Source organism: Cydia strobilella, chromosome 15 (assembly GCF_947568885.1).
Source record: "Cydia strobilella chromosome 15, ilCydStro3.1, whole genome shotgun sequence".
NCBI classification, from domain to species: domain Eukaryota; kingdom Metazoa; phylum Arthropoda; class Insecta; order Lepidoptera; family Tortricidae; genus Cydia; species Cydia strobilella.
In genome coordinates this window covers 3,520,891-3,537,664 of record NC_086055.1, presented here as the reverse complement: position 1 = coordinate 3,537,664, position 16,774 = coordinate 3,520,891, and the positions used below count along the sequence as shown (strand labels likewise).

Below are 16,774 nucleotides of genomic sequence, written 5' to 3'. Positions count from 1 at the left end.
AAATTGTAAATTACGGACAACAAAAGTTAGTGAATAACAATATTACAGACTAAAATAACATTTTTAAATGAAATTATTGTAACAGAACAACACTAGCTCCAACTATTCGGCTGCCTATGGACGTGAAAAACTCGAACAAATTCCAACGAATTCCCTCAAATCGAAAGGTCGTTTCGTTATCCTGTTCGTTGGGACTTACTACTTTTTGGTTCTGAGCGGTAACGCAGGCGGAACAATTTTGTTAAGAGTGGCCGAGTTACGTTACATTGTTATGAGTTATGTGTAATGTGATTGCGGATCGCTTTTGAGTTTTGTTTGCAGGCCGAGAGTATGTTGGATGGGTAGAAACGAATGAAATGGATGTAATTTTTTGCACAAAATTTCTTCTATTGTGCATTACTAAATTAAATATTTTATACGACAAAAAATACCTTCACAAAGATTCAATCGGGAGCTAGTTATAGATCTGCGGAAATGTTAATATTTGTGTTCCCTATCAGTTAAATAGGTAATATATATACGTAAAATTCGCAAAGGCTAAACTTATTTACAAATAAATTAAATTACGCAGTATTTTGCTAACAAAAAAAAACAATAATTAAGACTTGCTTTTGTGACTCTCATAACTTACCAAATCCGTTTTGCTATTTTGGCTGCCAAAGAAAAGCATAGTTCAAATTTATAAATTAAAGAAAAAATGGAAAAATTTACACCTCCGGCAGGACTCCTCCTTCCTTCTTTTACCTTTAATTTATAAATTTGGAGTAACGCTCACAGACGTTTTCGCTTCATAAAAAAAACATAGTTGCATAGGTAGGCTAAAGAAACATTATAATCAATTCTTTGGGTAAAAAAATCTACAATTTTAGTTATTTCCTGAACTTTTACGTATAATATCTCTAGCACAATCCTTTAACTTACAGATATTGAGCATGGCTACTTTCTGTGTTACTTCAACTTAGTTTTGATTTATTGCTAGTTCTGAAAAGTTTAATGCTAACATAAGACCATGATAACTTTTGTACCAAACTTCATGTTACAGTTGATGCTCAGTTCTTTTGGTTGTAGAAAATGTATCTATATTTGTGACTCACAGCCATGGGACGTTGACAATAGTTAATATGAAATCGAATTCACATCTTGCAGTTTTATAATGTCAACATGAATTGAAAGGAATATACATAAATAATTATTTTAGTTAAAATAGATATAGGTATTATAATTATGTCCTAAATTTTTACATGAAATAAATGCCGTCCTCGAAACGTCGGAGCGACGAAAGTGGAGGACCCGCGCGAAATCGCCTTCTCATACTAATACTAAATATTTACGCTGGTCCCTACGTAAATGGGTGGCATTTACGCTGGACGCCACGACTGCCGAGATAATAACGTTTATTCCGTCACTCATTTCATAAAATAAATTGATAGATAAAGAGGCGGAAACGACACCGCAACAGTAATGCAGCTGCAGCTGATATCCGAACTACACCTTTAGACATTTTTTTTTAGCCTACTTGAGTGTCCCACTGCTGGGCAAAGGCCTCCTCTGGCTCCATAACTCCCGATTTAGCGCTTCTCCCGGCCAGTTGTTTAGACATTTACGCTAGCTTAATCAGAAAGAACCAGAGGGCCTACCGCGAACCACGTTCGACGTGTTGCCTCTCTGTCACACTTGTAAATTTGTACGTAAGTGTGACAGGGAGACAACACGTCGAACGTGGTTCGCGGCAGGCCTGAATTTTAACCAGAATAAATAAATAAATATTATAGGACATTCTTACACAAGTCCCACGGTAAGCCTAAGGAGGCTTGTGTTATGGGTACTCAGACAACGATATATATAATATATAAATACTTAAATACATAGAAAACACCCATGACTCAGGAACAAATATCTGTGCTCATCACACAAATAAATGCCTTTACCGGAATTCGAACCCAGGACCATCGGCTTCACAGGCAGGGTCACTACCCACTAGGCCAGACCGGTCGTCATAAGAATAGGAAGAAAAGGAAAGAATAGGATGGGGATTTCGCCTTCCTCGAATCCAGTGAAGTAAATGTATAAAAATATTTTTCATAATGTCAATCACATCATATCATCACAGGCTTTTGCGTCTATTGCAGACGATTTATGCGACGATTTAAATATAATGTCAATATCCAGGGAGGAAAATAAGGATTACATTTATTTTGTATCGTGTTGTTGAGAAGTGGTCATCCACTATCCTCTTAAACGCACGTCATTTAAATGTTATGCACATTTTTGGGCTTGACCTCCCTACCCGGCCATTAGTAACCGCTCCCAAGGGAAGTAATGCGAATTCCAGTACAAGGGCAGATGCCACTCGGTTTCCCATATGTCGGCGATATTAACACGTAAGTCATAATTATGTCGTCGATCATCATCTGTTTATAGGTTTTAAGGATTATATTTTTTTCGTCACACTTGCTCGAAAAAGATCTTAGTTCATGCAGGTGTACTGAAGGACAAAGGCCTTCCTTCTTATGGATTGTGAAAAAAAAAAGCTATAACTCACTCGTGAGAGTCGTGAGTTTAGCTTTTTTTTTAAATTATGTAACTTATTCATCTGAATTAACTAGGTATAGATGAGTTTTACTTATAAAATACTGAGCTTTATAACTTAATATATTTGTTTATGTATAAAAATATTTAATTAGTTTAATTTAATAGCCGTTATAAATATTTTAACCCAATTTTCAATTGTGGCTGAATGCCGATGGGTCTGTTCCTTCGATGCCTGCCAAAAAATTTCAAAATGGCGGACAAATGTTTGAAATGCCACCGTATTTAAGAATTATTTCGCTTAAAATTTAGTTTGTTCTTCGCAAGTGTGATGAAAAACATTGTGTGTAACTCCGGGGGTTAAGAATACTGCAAATTCGAGTCTTTAATGCAATCCAGCCTGCGGCTGTCGTGCATCTAAAGACCTCGTTACACTTACCCCCCCAGTCCCCACATTGCACAATGTACTATTTTACTTAACACATTCATTGCCGGCGACGCGCTAGGCGGGTTCTCTTGTTTGTAGGCGCTATTCGCTACATATTTTTCGTGTTATCAGCTTTTCTCGTAGCACGTAGGTCGCGCAGGCACTGAATGTGTAGTAGCTATTTCTAAACACACGAGCTTATCCTTCAACGTATGAAAGGAACGAAATCCGAATAGATTTCGGATTATCGAGCCTACTTATATGTAGATGCGTCCGAATCTAGCGAATATGTTGCGTAGTTTGGCATAAATCGAGCACTTTAAGCGAGTCATGCACGAGTTTTGCTAATTAGTTGCGCAATCTGACGAAAACATGCGCACATGACATCTTTAAGGCGGGATTCCAGCGGCGGTACCGGCGGTGCGGCACAATCATTTTTGTACTGAATATGCTTGTGCCGCACAGTGCCGCACATTGGTGGAATCCCGCCTTTACATCTTGACGCTCCGTACAATATTGGGTATTTTAGTGATTGGTTGTTGACGTTAGTCCCCCGTAAGGGTATTGGGTAGAGTTTTACCTTCTTATTTTATACTTTGGAGACAAAAAGCAAACGGTCCGTTTGAAGGCAAACAGTTGATAGCAACTTCTCATACCGATTAGACTATCGGGCCAATTCGAACAATGATCTAGATATCAACTTTATAAATATCCACTAGATATGAAGCAGAAACGATAACGAGATATTTAAGAAAGTCATGTCAAATTTGACAAATCGTCACAATAATGGGGTTGGCAACTGTCAAAGGTTTGCAGAGATGGCGCCATCATAGCTTGCCCCTTTTTCTATGAGATTTGGCTTAAAGGGCTGGCATCCAGGGCATTAAAAAACAAAAAAATGACACAATTCTAGGGACTGACAGGGCAAGCTATGCAAGTTAAATGACAATTGGTTTCTCGAATCGAACTGCAAAAGATAACTAGTTGAGAACTAAACTATAACGTATCTATTAGATCTCGTATTGTTCTCGTATCTAGTAATCGTAATTATCACGTTGTTCGAATTGACCGTTATGTTACAGAAAATCCGTGAAACGATAAATAAGGAACTCGTCCTATACACAACCAAAGTGTTCCGGGAAAACATAGGTATCAATTTATTGTAAAAACCTAATTATTTTGCAATGCGAGTTCCGAGAAACTCAATAATACAGCGTAATCATAATTTCAGGCGCTTCGATATGGAAGTATTTTATTGCAATGCGAGTTCCGAGAAACTCAATAATACAGCGTAATCATAATTTCAGGCGCTGCGATATGGAAGTATTTTTTTGCAATGCGAGTTCCGAGTAACTCAATAATACAGCGTAATCATAATTTCAGGCGCTTCGATATGGAAGTAATTTTACAGGTTCGATATTTTATTTGTACAGTTGCCATCAGATATCGGAGAGGCCAAAGCGCTCACAAATATTTAAACATGCCTCTATGGAGTCTATGGTCAAGGTGCTAGAGTACGTTTTTAGATATTTTTGAGCACCTCGGCCGGTCCAATATTTCTTATGGTCATAGATAATATTGAGCAGGCGTAAAAATATAGGCCATGCTTTATAGCTCTATAATAAGATTGTGTACCCACAAACAAATTGCACCAACGTATCTATATACCTATAGGTATATATTTTTTTAATTCAACTTACATATAAAACACTATCGGAAAAACAGCTATACAAATGTATAATAGAATACACGCTTACAAAACTAAATATACTAAGGATAAAAGGTAGTTTTTTTATCAGAAAATAGAAAAACCTCGTGGGAAATGCAGAATGCCAGACGGGAAAAAGAAGAGCGTGTTTGGAGTCGCCTCTTAAAATGAAATTACTGCAAGAAAATGTGAAAGATAAGTTTGTAGAACAGTTTTTGAATGGTTACAGAGATTATTCAGCGAGATTTCATATTGAATAAGTGTTATCTTTGTTGTTAATATGGCATTAATGTGTTAGAGCTATTACGCACTGTCGATTGGTCGCCGGTGACTCAGTCGACGGCGACTGTGACTTTCTATAGTTTATAATATAGGCGTTTACGTACTTTGGTCGCCGGTTGCCCGGGCGACTCGGCGACTCGCTGCGTACAAGCCACTGCTGGTCGCCGGCGACCACTAGGAACACGGGTTCAAATGGAAACGTTCACTCGGAGAGCAACTGTCGAGATGACGTATTTGTATCCGTCTCCCTCTCGAATATAGTGAAAAACACAACATGTTTTAGTGATGCATGCATGCGCTGGCCCTAGTTGATTATATTATGTTTTATTTGCCGTGAAACCAAGTCGCCGGCAGCAGCTAGTCGACAGTGCGTAACGGCTCTGACTAAGACCCACTTGCGGCATCTCAATAACCCAGGGTTAAGCGGTTAAACCGCCACCATGGTAACTAGGTTTAACCAGTTAACCCCGGGATAGTGAAATGGTGCAAGTGGGCCTAATACAAGGAAGAAAATATTGTACAAGTCCTAAAGTAAGGTAAAATAGATAGATAAAATTTCAAAGATATTTTAAATTATTATTATTAGGTACATAGTGTGTTATTTAAAAAATTTAACCTAGAAAAATAATCTAAATAATCTAAATTTTTACTTTACTATAGAGCTCAGTAAGATAAGAGATATAAAAATACGGTTGTTAGTAAAATAAGCAGGTATAATATATGACTGTATGAACCTAATTAATAAAATTAACAGAAACATATATCTATAGAATTTTTGCATAAGAAGGGAATAGCGTGTTCAGTATATATATCAAAATCATATTTAAATTGACTTTTAATATATAGAGATACCTGTGTATGTACTGAAATACTTTCGATTTCATGATATACTCGTAATAAATTGATATATTCAAACCTAAAAATATTTGTATACTTATATAAAATTATAGTTTACGTAAAAACATGGAATAATTATTTTTTCTACAAAACTACAGTTTCAGACGTTTTCATAACTAATGTATAAATATAACGGCATTTTCATTATATGCTAATTTAGTCAAATAATTAATAGACTTGCAAAACGCGGTACAAAAGAGCCTTGTAGGTACTAAATAACCACGGTAATTGGAGACGGCGAAGTGATGCTCAGTGATGCTGACAGATTTCGCGAGCTTTTTATTTTCATTCTAGCCCCTTTCATCTTTATGAAATATAAAATTATAACGTTTATTTTAAAATTATTAAAAGGTGTTAGGTAATAAAAGTAGCTTTAACGTTTTATTTTAGACTAGCTGTGCCCGCGGCTTCGCCTGCGTGGAATTCGGTCTGTGTCAGTAAGCGGCTAATTCACCCCTAATTTATCTCCCTGTCCCCTGGAGACAGAACTTAAAGTAAAGTTGACAGATGGATACGCTAGAGGACTGTAGTCCAGATAAAATATTTTACAATTAGGTACCTACCACCAAAGATAGATATAACTCCGTAATAGATGGATACAGTCTAAGGAAAAAACGTGCCTCGAAAATCACGAAAATTTGATTCTCGATCAGATGTCGCTACTACCTTATGCCTACTCTTGTATAGAGGGCGTTGACGGTTTCGTTTGTTATTATTTAACAATTTTAACGCATATCAGTGAAAGAACATGGGTCAAAATAATAAAAATAATTAATGCAAATAAAAAAGATCATTTATCCATATTTAAATACATTTTATCGTATTTTAATAAATCTTCATTTTTAGTTTTAAAGTGTATCTATAGATGGCAGTGAATTTACTGTGGTTACAAAATTTACTATGACAGTACCGCTCTATAATATATTCTCTTTGCTACCACTAAATAAAATTACACTCCAAAATGAATATTTTTTTGCCCTTATTCAAATTTTTGACGTGATTTAAACGGCATAGTTAGGTGTATATCGAACGATACAGTACCATTTTTGTATTTTTACGTCCTTGACTGTACCTATGCAAATAATACTACATAATTCCGAAATTTTTTATTCCGAATTTTAGAATGTCGAATTTTCACATTCCGATTTTTAAATGCTCGACCCATCAAAATTCCCACTGTCATAATTAATGTGTTTACTAACATTAGCATATTAAGATTAATTTAATTGTATTACTAACAAATTATATGGGCATTTGCCTGAAATAAATAAATTGAATTGAATAATTACGAATGATGAAGATTTATATTTCCGAAAACCCAAAAAGCCGAATATTGTAAATTCCGAACTACATAATTCCGACTATAACAATTCCGATGGTGGCAAACACCGAATTTAACATTTACGATTTTCAAAATCACGAATTCGGAATTGCTCTTATTCCGAATTAACGTGATTCCTATTTTAAATATTCCAACTTTTCTGGCAACAGTTCGTTTTCTTGGGGGTCGCAGTTCTAACCTAACCTAACCCACTTTTCTGGCAACAGTTCGTTTTCTTGGGGGTCGCAATTCTAACCTAACCTAACCCACTTCTGGCAACAGTTCGTTTTCTTGGGGGTCGCAGTTCTAACTTAACCTAACCCACTTCTAGCAACAGTTCGGGTTCGCAGTTCTGTCTAATTTATTTATGCCGAATTTTTATGTCAACGATATTTTATGCCGAATTTAACATGACGCGGCACGACAGGTACCCGTAATAATTACTAAAACGTGAGTCTTCATTTGAATATCACGGATTTCATTTTTCCGATCTTGTAAAAAACCGAATTTCTGAATACCGAATTATTTTATTTCCGATCGGACAATGATTTTTCGGAATTTAGGAATTCGGAAAAAAATATTTTCAGAAAAGTCTAAAATCGGAACTTTAAGCTTTCTGTCAAGTGACAATCGGATTTAAAGTTTTCGAAAATAGCACATTCGTGATTTTATTCCATCGTGTTTTTAAAAATCGTAATTTTGATATTTCGGACTTATAAATAATCGGGATTATGAAAGTCGTGGTTATAAAAATCGGAAAAACGTATTTCGGAATATTTGGGTGTTACCATCAAAATCGGTCCTCCAGACAAATTAGTCTAAGCATGACGCCGGCGGCGGGCAGCGTTTGCCCCTTTTTTTTGTTTTCGGAGTGGGAAATGCAACTGCGTAGCGTCTGCCCCTACGATTTGTTGATGGTCATAGCGAAGCAGACGCTCACAGGGACTTGTAGGCGCTTGAAGCGGAACGGGAAGTTGCCCGGAATGAGGGGGATACGCAGGATGAACACGGCTTCTCCGGCGCCACACTCCGTCAGGATCTGCGCCTACATATGTATTGCGTACGATGTATTTGGGATCACAATCGAGACTCGCGCTGGCTTGCCGTGTCAGCCGAAAGCGAAGCGACCTGCCTGCGAGACTTTCGCGAAAGATTCGATTTTTTTCGGGAAGGCATGGTAACGCGTATAAGTCCCAAATCGTTTGACATTTACTGAAAAATGTTTTTTTTTAAAGTACCCACCTTCGTGACCATTATTAAGAGGAAAGGGCACGGCCGCTTCTCCATGCAAACGCAGTCTCCATTTTTTGGATAAAAACTACCCTATGTTCTTCCAAGGGACTCAAACTATCTCTATACCAAATTTTATCTAAATCGGTTTAGCGGTTTAAGCGTAAAGAGAAATTAAAAAAAAGTTTTTTTCATAATTTTTGTGTTTTCACTCGGGAATGGTGTCATTTTGATATCATAAATAAATTCGGCATACCCGATTTATACAAATACGATACCTAACTTGGCCTAGTAGCTAAATTGATATAGTTATCAAGATAAAGTTTTTAACCCCTTTTTCACCACCATGGGGGATGAATTTTTAAAAACGCTGAAAAAAAATTCTTGCTTTTTAATATAATTAACGTTTTGCAAAGTTTTAAGTTCCTAGCTTAAAATAAAATTTGCACCCCAAAACAAACTTTCATCCCCTTTTCAACCCCTGAGGGGTTAAATTTCCAAAAACGTCAAAATTAGTTTTTTTGTAATCGTCTATCATACCTTTCTAAGAAGTTTCAAAGCATTTGTAATGGTTTCAAACTTTCAACCCCCTTTTAACCCTGTTAGGGGACGAATTCTTGAAAACGCTAAAATAACTTTTCCTGTATTATAATAATATGCCCATTATACAGTTTCAAGTAACGCACTAAAAAAAAATTGATCTCCATACAAACTTTCAACCTCTATTTCACCTCCTTAGGGGATGAATTTTCAAAAACGCTGAAATTAGTTTTCTTGTATTTCAATAATATATCTTCTTACGAAGTTTCAAATTGCTAGCTTAAAATAAATCTTGAACCCCATACAAACTTTCATCTCCTTTTTAACCCCCTTAGGGGTAAAATTTCTCAAATTTTTATAGCCTATAACCTGGCCGTGGATTTTTTCGACAGATTAGTAAAGTTTGCATCAAAATCCGTTCAGCCGTTTTCGTTTTATGCGCGGTCAAATAAACAGACAAACAGATAAACAGACAAACAGATAAACAGACAAAAATTCTAAAAACTGTTGGAATGTGTTCTGTTATCGATTCTAAGTATCCCCAGCCAATTTTTTTTAGAATATCTTCCATGTACAGACTTTCGACCGTCTTCCGCTTTATTATATGTATAGATATTATTTTTCTTTTAAAGTGTAGGTTTTGACTGCTTTTTGTTGTATATTACTTTCATAGACTTTCATGTATACCTACACTGTATAGAAAGTCACTCTATTCAATAATGTTGGAAATTTTAGATCGAAAATTATCTCTACAATTTACCCACTTAAATACTAATTCGCTATCCCAAAGCTCAAAAACATTTATGTAGGTACATGCTACAGGCTGAACGAAGAAATTCCATTCAAAAATTCAATCTTTTTCATCACGAAATTCCCAAGTTATCATCACAACGTTTTAATAAGCCCTTACGCCGCTTTGTTGCCGAAAAACGGCGAAAAACTCGAGAGAATTCAAAAGCTTACGACAATTATGGCCATCACTTCCACAGGACACCGAATAAAAAAACAATGGAACACCGCACTCACCGTTTTTTTTTAAATCACATTTGCCGCGCAAAGCGCAGATTGGTACGTCACTGACACAACACGGCCGTTCTGTACGGAGGTTCGCGGGGTACTGAATTCGCGCAGTCTCCGACTCATAACTGTACCAAACGCGTAGCTCCCAACGTGGAGGTGCTAAGAACAAAGTGAATTTAATGTTAAGCTTAAATTATTTGGAAGGGACTATAGTTAATGCCGTCGATCTATTTTGCATACTTTGATGGTAAGGTTAACGAAGTGTTCGTACTCTTACTTAAGGGCTAGGTACCTCTTTTGAACAGAAATTGGTTTGATTAATTTAATCTTCGATGAAAGGGCAAGAGAAGAGAATAAGTTTTCGGATGAAAGTTTTAGGACAGGGTATATTACTACCATGTCTTGACATGCCGGTTTACGTTCGTACGTTCTGCTAGGATGTCTTCGGCCTTGATAGACCTTGATGTTCACCGTGGGTTCACGGCCCTTTGGTTCGCTTTCCAGAAACTTTACTGTTAAATTGTATCTGATTCCTATTCTTTTGAGGTGGAAGCACGGTCTGCTGGAACGATTCGGGCCTTCAGACCTATGTGGAGCTCCACCTATATCGAGCATAAAGGTGACATTCGGATCCACAACTACATCAACGTTACTGCTGCAGCGTTGCAGCTGCAGAAAACCGGCGAATTGCCACATTTCTGTCGATTACTTAAAACGTTCAATCCATCACTTAATTTATTAAGGAAAGTGTGAGTGTCATTCTCTACAGCTGCAACGATGCCGCATTAATGCTGCTGCAGGCGCCATTCGAATGTCACCTAAGGTAATTGACCGTAGCCGCTTTCGTCTTTCGCAATTAAGATCTGCGAACCTGTCCTTCGGTTCTCTTTGAAGACACTTGATCATTGTGTCTATCCTCTTGCAGCGGAAGCTCTTTCCGCTTCAACGCTCCTATAAGTCTTTGGCCCAACTCGAAGCTCGTTTTTCTGCTTTTACAGATCTCGACGTTGACCGTCATGCCTTAGGCACTCCGTTTCTGTCCTTGTGCAGTGAAAACAAGTTTAGCTGTGACTCTCAACCCACTTGACCTTCGGGTAGTGTTCGACCTATATTTTCTGAAAGCAGAAGCGTGCAAACAGGCCTCTGGCTCAATGTGGAGCTCGGTCTTCGGCATTCACAGCTTTGTCTCTTAGCGCCTCTTGCACCATCCCACTAAGCCGGGGTTAAGCGGTTAAACCGTTAACCCAATGTCAAATTGTACTGGTAATCATAATAAATCCAGGTTTAACCGGTTAACCCCGTTACATACCTTACCTAGCACTTTATTCTTAAAACTTGAATTTGAAGTATCGAAATTATATCAAAATCATATTGATAAATTGTTCTCGTCTGCTCTAGCATGCTCATACAAATTTAAATGTACGACTTAGTGGTATTATAAATTAATTTAAAAATCATAAAGATCAATTACATCGTGACATCAAAGCTATATCTAAATGATGTCAGGTGTGTATTTTGTTCGTAGTTGTCCGTACGTGTATTGCTGCGAGCAAGACGCACGGGCGACTACTTAAAATAATTTAGATATAAGTTGAAACTCTAGGTCCATGGGATCCCAGCGCGCACAAGTTGTTTGCAAAAATCGCGAAGCGTCTGGTTGATACTGGTGACCGAAGAGCTGCAAGCTGGCGGCTTCCTCGCACAACGTATCAGCATTGCGATACAGCGAGGAAATGCCACCAGCATCCTTGGTACAATGCCTTAACGGCCTATTTTAGATTTACGCTAGTTATTAATTTCGTTTAGCAGTAACACTATTAGTATCTTATTTTTATATATTATAATTTTGATGTTACAATGGAAATTTGAATTGCCCACTTATATAAATTTTCTTCGTCCCTGAATGATCTCTCAACAACTCATTCATTTGCCTTCATATTTTCCATAAAACGGCGCTCCATATATTTTAATATGCTTCATATTGTACGTCATATTATGAGAAAAATCTACAAGAAAATTCCTAACATCGTTCATTCATTATTGTACGGTATAAAAGCTTTCAGGTCAGCGTTCAGTTAAATTTTGTACCCTGACGGCCTAGCCGAAAGACAATCGCTGGAAGAAAATGACAATCGAAACTTAAGCCAATTGAAGCATCTGTCATACATTTTTAACGTTTCAGCTTTTGACGATTTACGATTATCATCTTAACTATAGTACCTATATGAAGTTAAATATGCTAAGTTATATTAGGATGCTAGGTTACAATACATGTTAAGTGAAGATTCTCACTGGGTCAACCTTTAAATCCGTACACGCGAATGGCATTAGGTAAATAGAGAAACATGGCGGGAAACAATAAAAAAGGCCGTACAACAACCCCATGACCACGACTAAGAAGAAGATGTCGTCGTATATGACACCAACATTACTGCTGCAGTAATGCAGCCGACTGCATTGCTACAGGAAAAGTAAAAAAGGTCATTTTATCGAGAAATTTATATCAAATTAGATATTTGCGGCTGTAATGCGGATGGCAGCAACAGTACAGCAGTGTAGCAGCGCATCGGTGTCTTAGAAAAGAAGGACACAGTGAAATTTCAACTCGTTCCAATCTCCAATCTGGAGCAATCGGACGGGTAAGAAACTCGACATAAAGACTATAGCAGAGCTAAAATAACACTATTGCCTACTTGCTCCCTGGATATGAGGTGTTGTGTACATATTAAACAAAACCAATAATTTATATGTCGTCTGCCGATCGTAAGATCAGGCAGATCGTGAAATTTATAGGCATATCGTGAAACGTGAAAATCTTTGTCTCGCATCCTGAGTTGACAGGACGCGTAGCGGGGCTCCTATTTCTGGACAGTTTGCTCTTCGGGCATCTGAAGCAACCTAACAAACCTATTATTGGTAAGTTAATGACACAAGAACATTATGATCTGCCTAATCTTACGATCGGCCACCGACATAATTATCCTCGTTTAACCTCATAAAATTTACCAAATGTATTGAATAGAATGCATCGTATAACACTCGCCTCGATAGTAGGTATTACCCGAGAACATCGTTCAAGTGATAATAATCGCACGCCATTATGAGAGAAAGCTCTATTGTATAACACTTTAAACTTTCGCGTTTAGTCTATAATTAATGTAATTAATAATAAATTAATAAATAATAAATATTACAGGACATTCTTACACAAATTGACTAACGGCGCGATTCGGGAAATGAATTAGATTCACTAGATATAAAATAGTAAAGATATGTGACGTTCTACGGCAAAAGGTACCTTATAGCGCCATCCAAGATTAATTAGAGCGGCGTTAATAATAGCGTAAGCGCCAACCGCCTTAACCCTTTACCCGTGGGACGGCACATATCTAGTGAATATCTAATTCATTTCCCGAATCGCGCCGTAAGTCCCACGGTAAGCCCAAGGAGGCTTGTGTTGGTACTCAGACAACGACCTAAATACATAGAAAACATCCATGACTCAGGACCAAATATCTGTGTTCATCACACAAATAAATGCCCTTACCGGGATTCGAACGCAGGACCCTCGGCTACTAGGCCAGACCGGTCGTCATTACCGGGTCTAGCGATTAAATTTCATTATGTCTTCCGTGACCACAGCTAGTATAGTGCAACCTAGCTGAAACGTCGGAAACAAGGTAAAACAATGAAATTTAATCGCGTTAGACCCGGTAATGACATTAATTAAGCTCTATTGTATTTATCGAAAAGCCATGTAGCTTCAGTTCGACTAGTTATAGGTATCTTTAACTACACAGGTTGATATTTAACGTATAAGTATAACTAGAGCATACACAAGATTTTAGGTTAGTTGCCGATCCGATAGAGAACCCGATAACCGCTAAGATGATGTTTGGAAATTGTCTCCTTCCTACATAAATTAGGCCAAATGACTTCCGAAGGCTATACAGAACTTACATTTTGATATTTAAATGATGTCAGTTTGTTATTCACCCGTGCGTCTCGCTTACGCCAATACATGTAGGAACGAACAAGCACGAACGAAATTCACGCGGGAATGATAACACAATGACAATGACAATCGAATTGCCCTCCGAGTCATCTGACAGGTTCCCATCACATATATTGCAATGCAATTAAAACTAAACGTCTCCGATTGTTCAATCTCTATATCTGTACAAGTGAACATAGTTTGTTAAAAATGTTCTAATAAAAGTGTCAAAGTAAATAGCAGTAATAAATCATTTTCGTTTAAGGCTGTCTTGACTCGAATGTTGTAAGAAAAGCCTCTTCACTTTTGTTCAGGTTGGAAAAGCACTTGAATATTTGGGTCAAAAACTTTTTCAATGTGAGTTTACGTTAGTTATACGTCTTCCTTGGGTCATTTAATAGCCTATTTTTCTTGTTGGACATTTATAGGCATGATCAAACCTTCTATAATATACTTCTGAAAATATATACCTTGGAAGCGTGATTTTTGTTCTAATCTGTATTTTTTTACTTTTTGACTGTCGGTTTTTGAAAAAAGCTTGTCATCTTGATAGTACGGCCCTTGATGGTAGGTGCTGAAAGGACCTATATAGTCTTGTTTTGAAGAGACCTGGATCAGATCATCACAACGTTAAATTATTTTAAGTAAAGCTAGACAAGAATCTTAGCAAATTGTCGGATTAATTTGTTTCTGTGCAAAGTGTAACAATTGGCATTTTCAGTCTAGTAAATATTCAACAACCTCTATCTTTGATTGACTAATTAGGTTAATAAATAAAATCCTGCTACTGTTGTGCTAATGGTACTTTTGAAATACCATTCTAATTATAATCTATAAATTGTATATAGAGATGTCAATCACAATGAAAAAATCAACGTTGATCAACTCTGGTCAACGTGGGACTCGAACCCACATCCTTGGATTGCCGGTCCAATGCGTTACCAATTGCGCAATTAATTAATTAATTATCATTATAATCAAGAAATAGAAGTGACTAGTCTGTCTTCTCTGACAACGCAACTTTTACAAGTAAGACGAGACAAAAAGGGGGCATTTTCGATGATCTATCAAAACAGCTAAGTGTCTGTCAAAGGCTATGGCGCGGCTAATGATACTAGAGCCTGTCAAGATTGACCATTGTGTGCCAAGGACGGAGGTAATAGACGGCTTAACAGCCTTGAGCTTCTTAGATACCTACGATACAATAGAGAATATTACGCGAAACTGCGTAGGTGGCGCCACTACCACAATCTGAGGGTCTATCGCGAAACAAGCAAATCTAAATTTCGTTATCTAACATCTCTGTCACTCGTTCATGTTCGAGCGATAAAGAGGCAGACTAAAGCGAAATTCCGGATTCGCTTTTCCCGGTAGGTAGGTGTAACAAACCGCTTTGATGCATCAATGTCATATTTTATTATAAGTCAGTATGTCAAAAAACTGTTAAAGGCACAGTATGTATAAGTTATTCTATGGTTTACTAAAGGGGATAGCGCTGCACTGATGGAAGAACATTGCAGTAATACCCCCAATTAAGGGTCACCTTTTGACTAAAAAATAAACTGATTTAACTATCAGGCTGGTAGCCTATTCATTGATGATGTCACTCCTGCAAAAAGCGCTGATTTATACAGATTATATACAGGATTGAGAAAGGTATGTTGAGATGGTTTGGACACTTGGAAAGAATGAGTGAAATAAGGCTAACAAAGAGAGTGTATAAGGGAGAGGTAGAAACGGGAGTTGGAAGGGGCAGACCTCGGCGGACTTTCTCTGATCAGATCGGGGAAATCCTGAAGAAAGGCCAGGTCAAGAGCACCCTAAACCGGCGAGCGTGTACGAGGAATGTTATGAAAGTGAAGGAAGCGAAAGAGGTATGCCAGGATCGTAGCAAGTGGAAATCCGTGATCTCTGCCTACCCCTCCGGGAAATAGGCGTGATTATATGCATGTATGTATGTATATACAGGATATATATCGAGCGGTACCGTAGTTCCGACGATGAGCTATTTGGATGGCTCAACCTGATACGGCTTAACTGTACTGATCTAGAGGTACTCAAGACACTGTCGGATATGGATGACAGCTTAACTCGGTAACCTAATTGACGTCCATTTTGATAACGTTTGATTCAAGCTTAAGATCAAATTTAGTAAGCCGTTGTTAATTTACACTGACATAGTTGGTTGGCCGTTGTTGCCTAAGTGACGTACTCGTATTTAGTTTGAAAGAAAATAACATTAAATCAGCAGAGAGTTCTCGAGGCAGAGGTGTAGTGTTAGAGCCGGCGTAGCTTTATTTGACGTTCATAAGCGCATTGTAATATGCCTGCTTGAATAATAAACTATCTTTTCTCAAAAATGGACGGCAAATTCGACGTTGCCAGTTAAAAAGTAGGTCGCGAAGTGCGTAGTTTATGGTCAGTCAAAAAATTAAAAAGTTAAAAACAATGCAGTCTCGATTTCGGGACTGCAATGTTGCACACAAATTCCATTATTTGTCGAGTTCCAAACTTTTTAAAAGTTGAAGTGGCATATCAAATGAAGGCATAGGTCCATGAAACAGCCAAACAGATGATCAGTACTTATTATTATAATGTTGGTACCGCGACTATTTAGGTGTCTCAAATAGGTTGGCGTATTTTCAGCAGAAAAATACACTTCTATTTTTAATTAAAAAAATTAAAAGGCGGCAAAGCAAATCTTTTCACTTTTTTCTGTGAAAATATATACATAAGAACGTTGCTTCGGTAAATTATTTCTATTATATTTGTATTTATTGTGCCATTTTTGAGAAAAGCACTATATATGACTCGGCTGGAAGGCTA

General features: G+C 37.4%; 1 protein-coding gene across 2 annotated transcripts in view; it reads right to left on the bottom strand.

Moving 5' to 3' along the window:
• Positions 1-10,216, bottom strand: part of LOC134747772 (connectin-like) — a 108,151-nt gene extending 97,935 nt beyond the window's left edge. Inside the window, exon 1 of one of the 2 annotated variants that reach the window (XM_063682409.1) lies at positions 9,898-10,216. The gene's annotated coding sequence lies outside the window, so the exon portion shown is untranslated. The remainder of the gene's footprint in view (positions 1-9,897) is intronic. The other variant, XM_063682408.1, reaches the window with a different exon arrangement.
• Between the last annotated feature and the right edge of the window lie 6,558 nt (positions 10,217-16,774).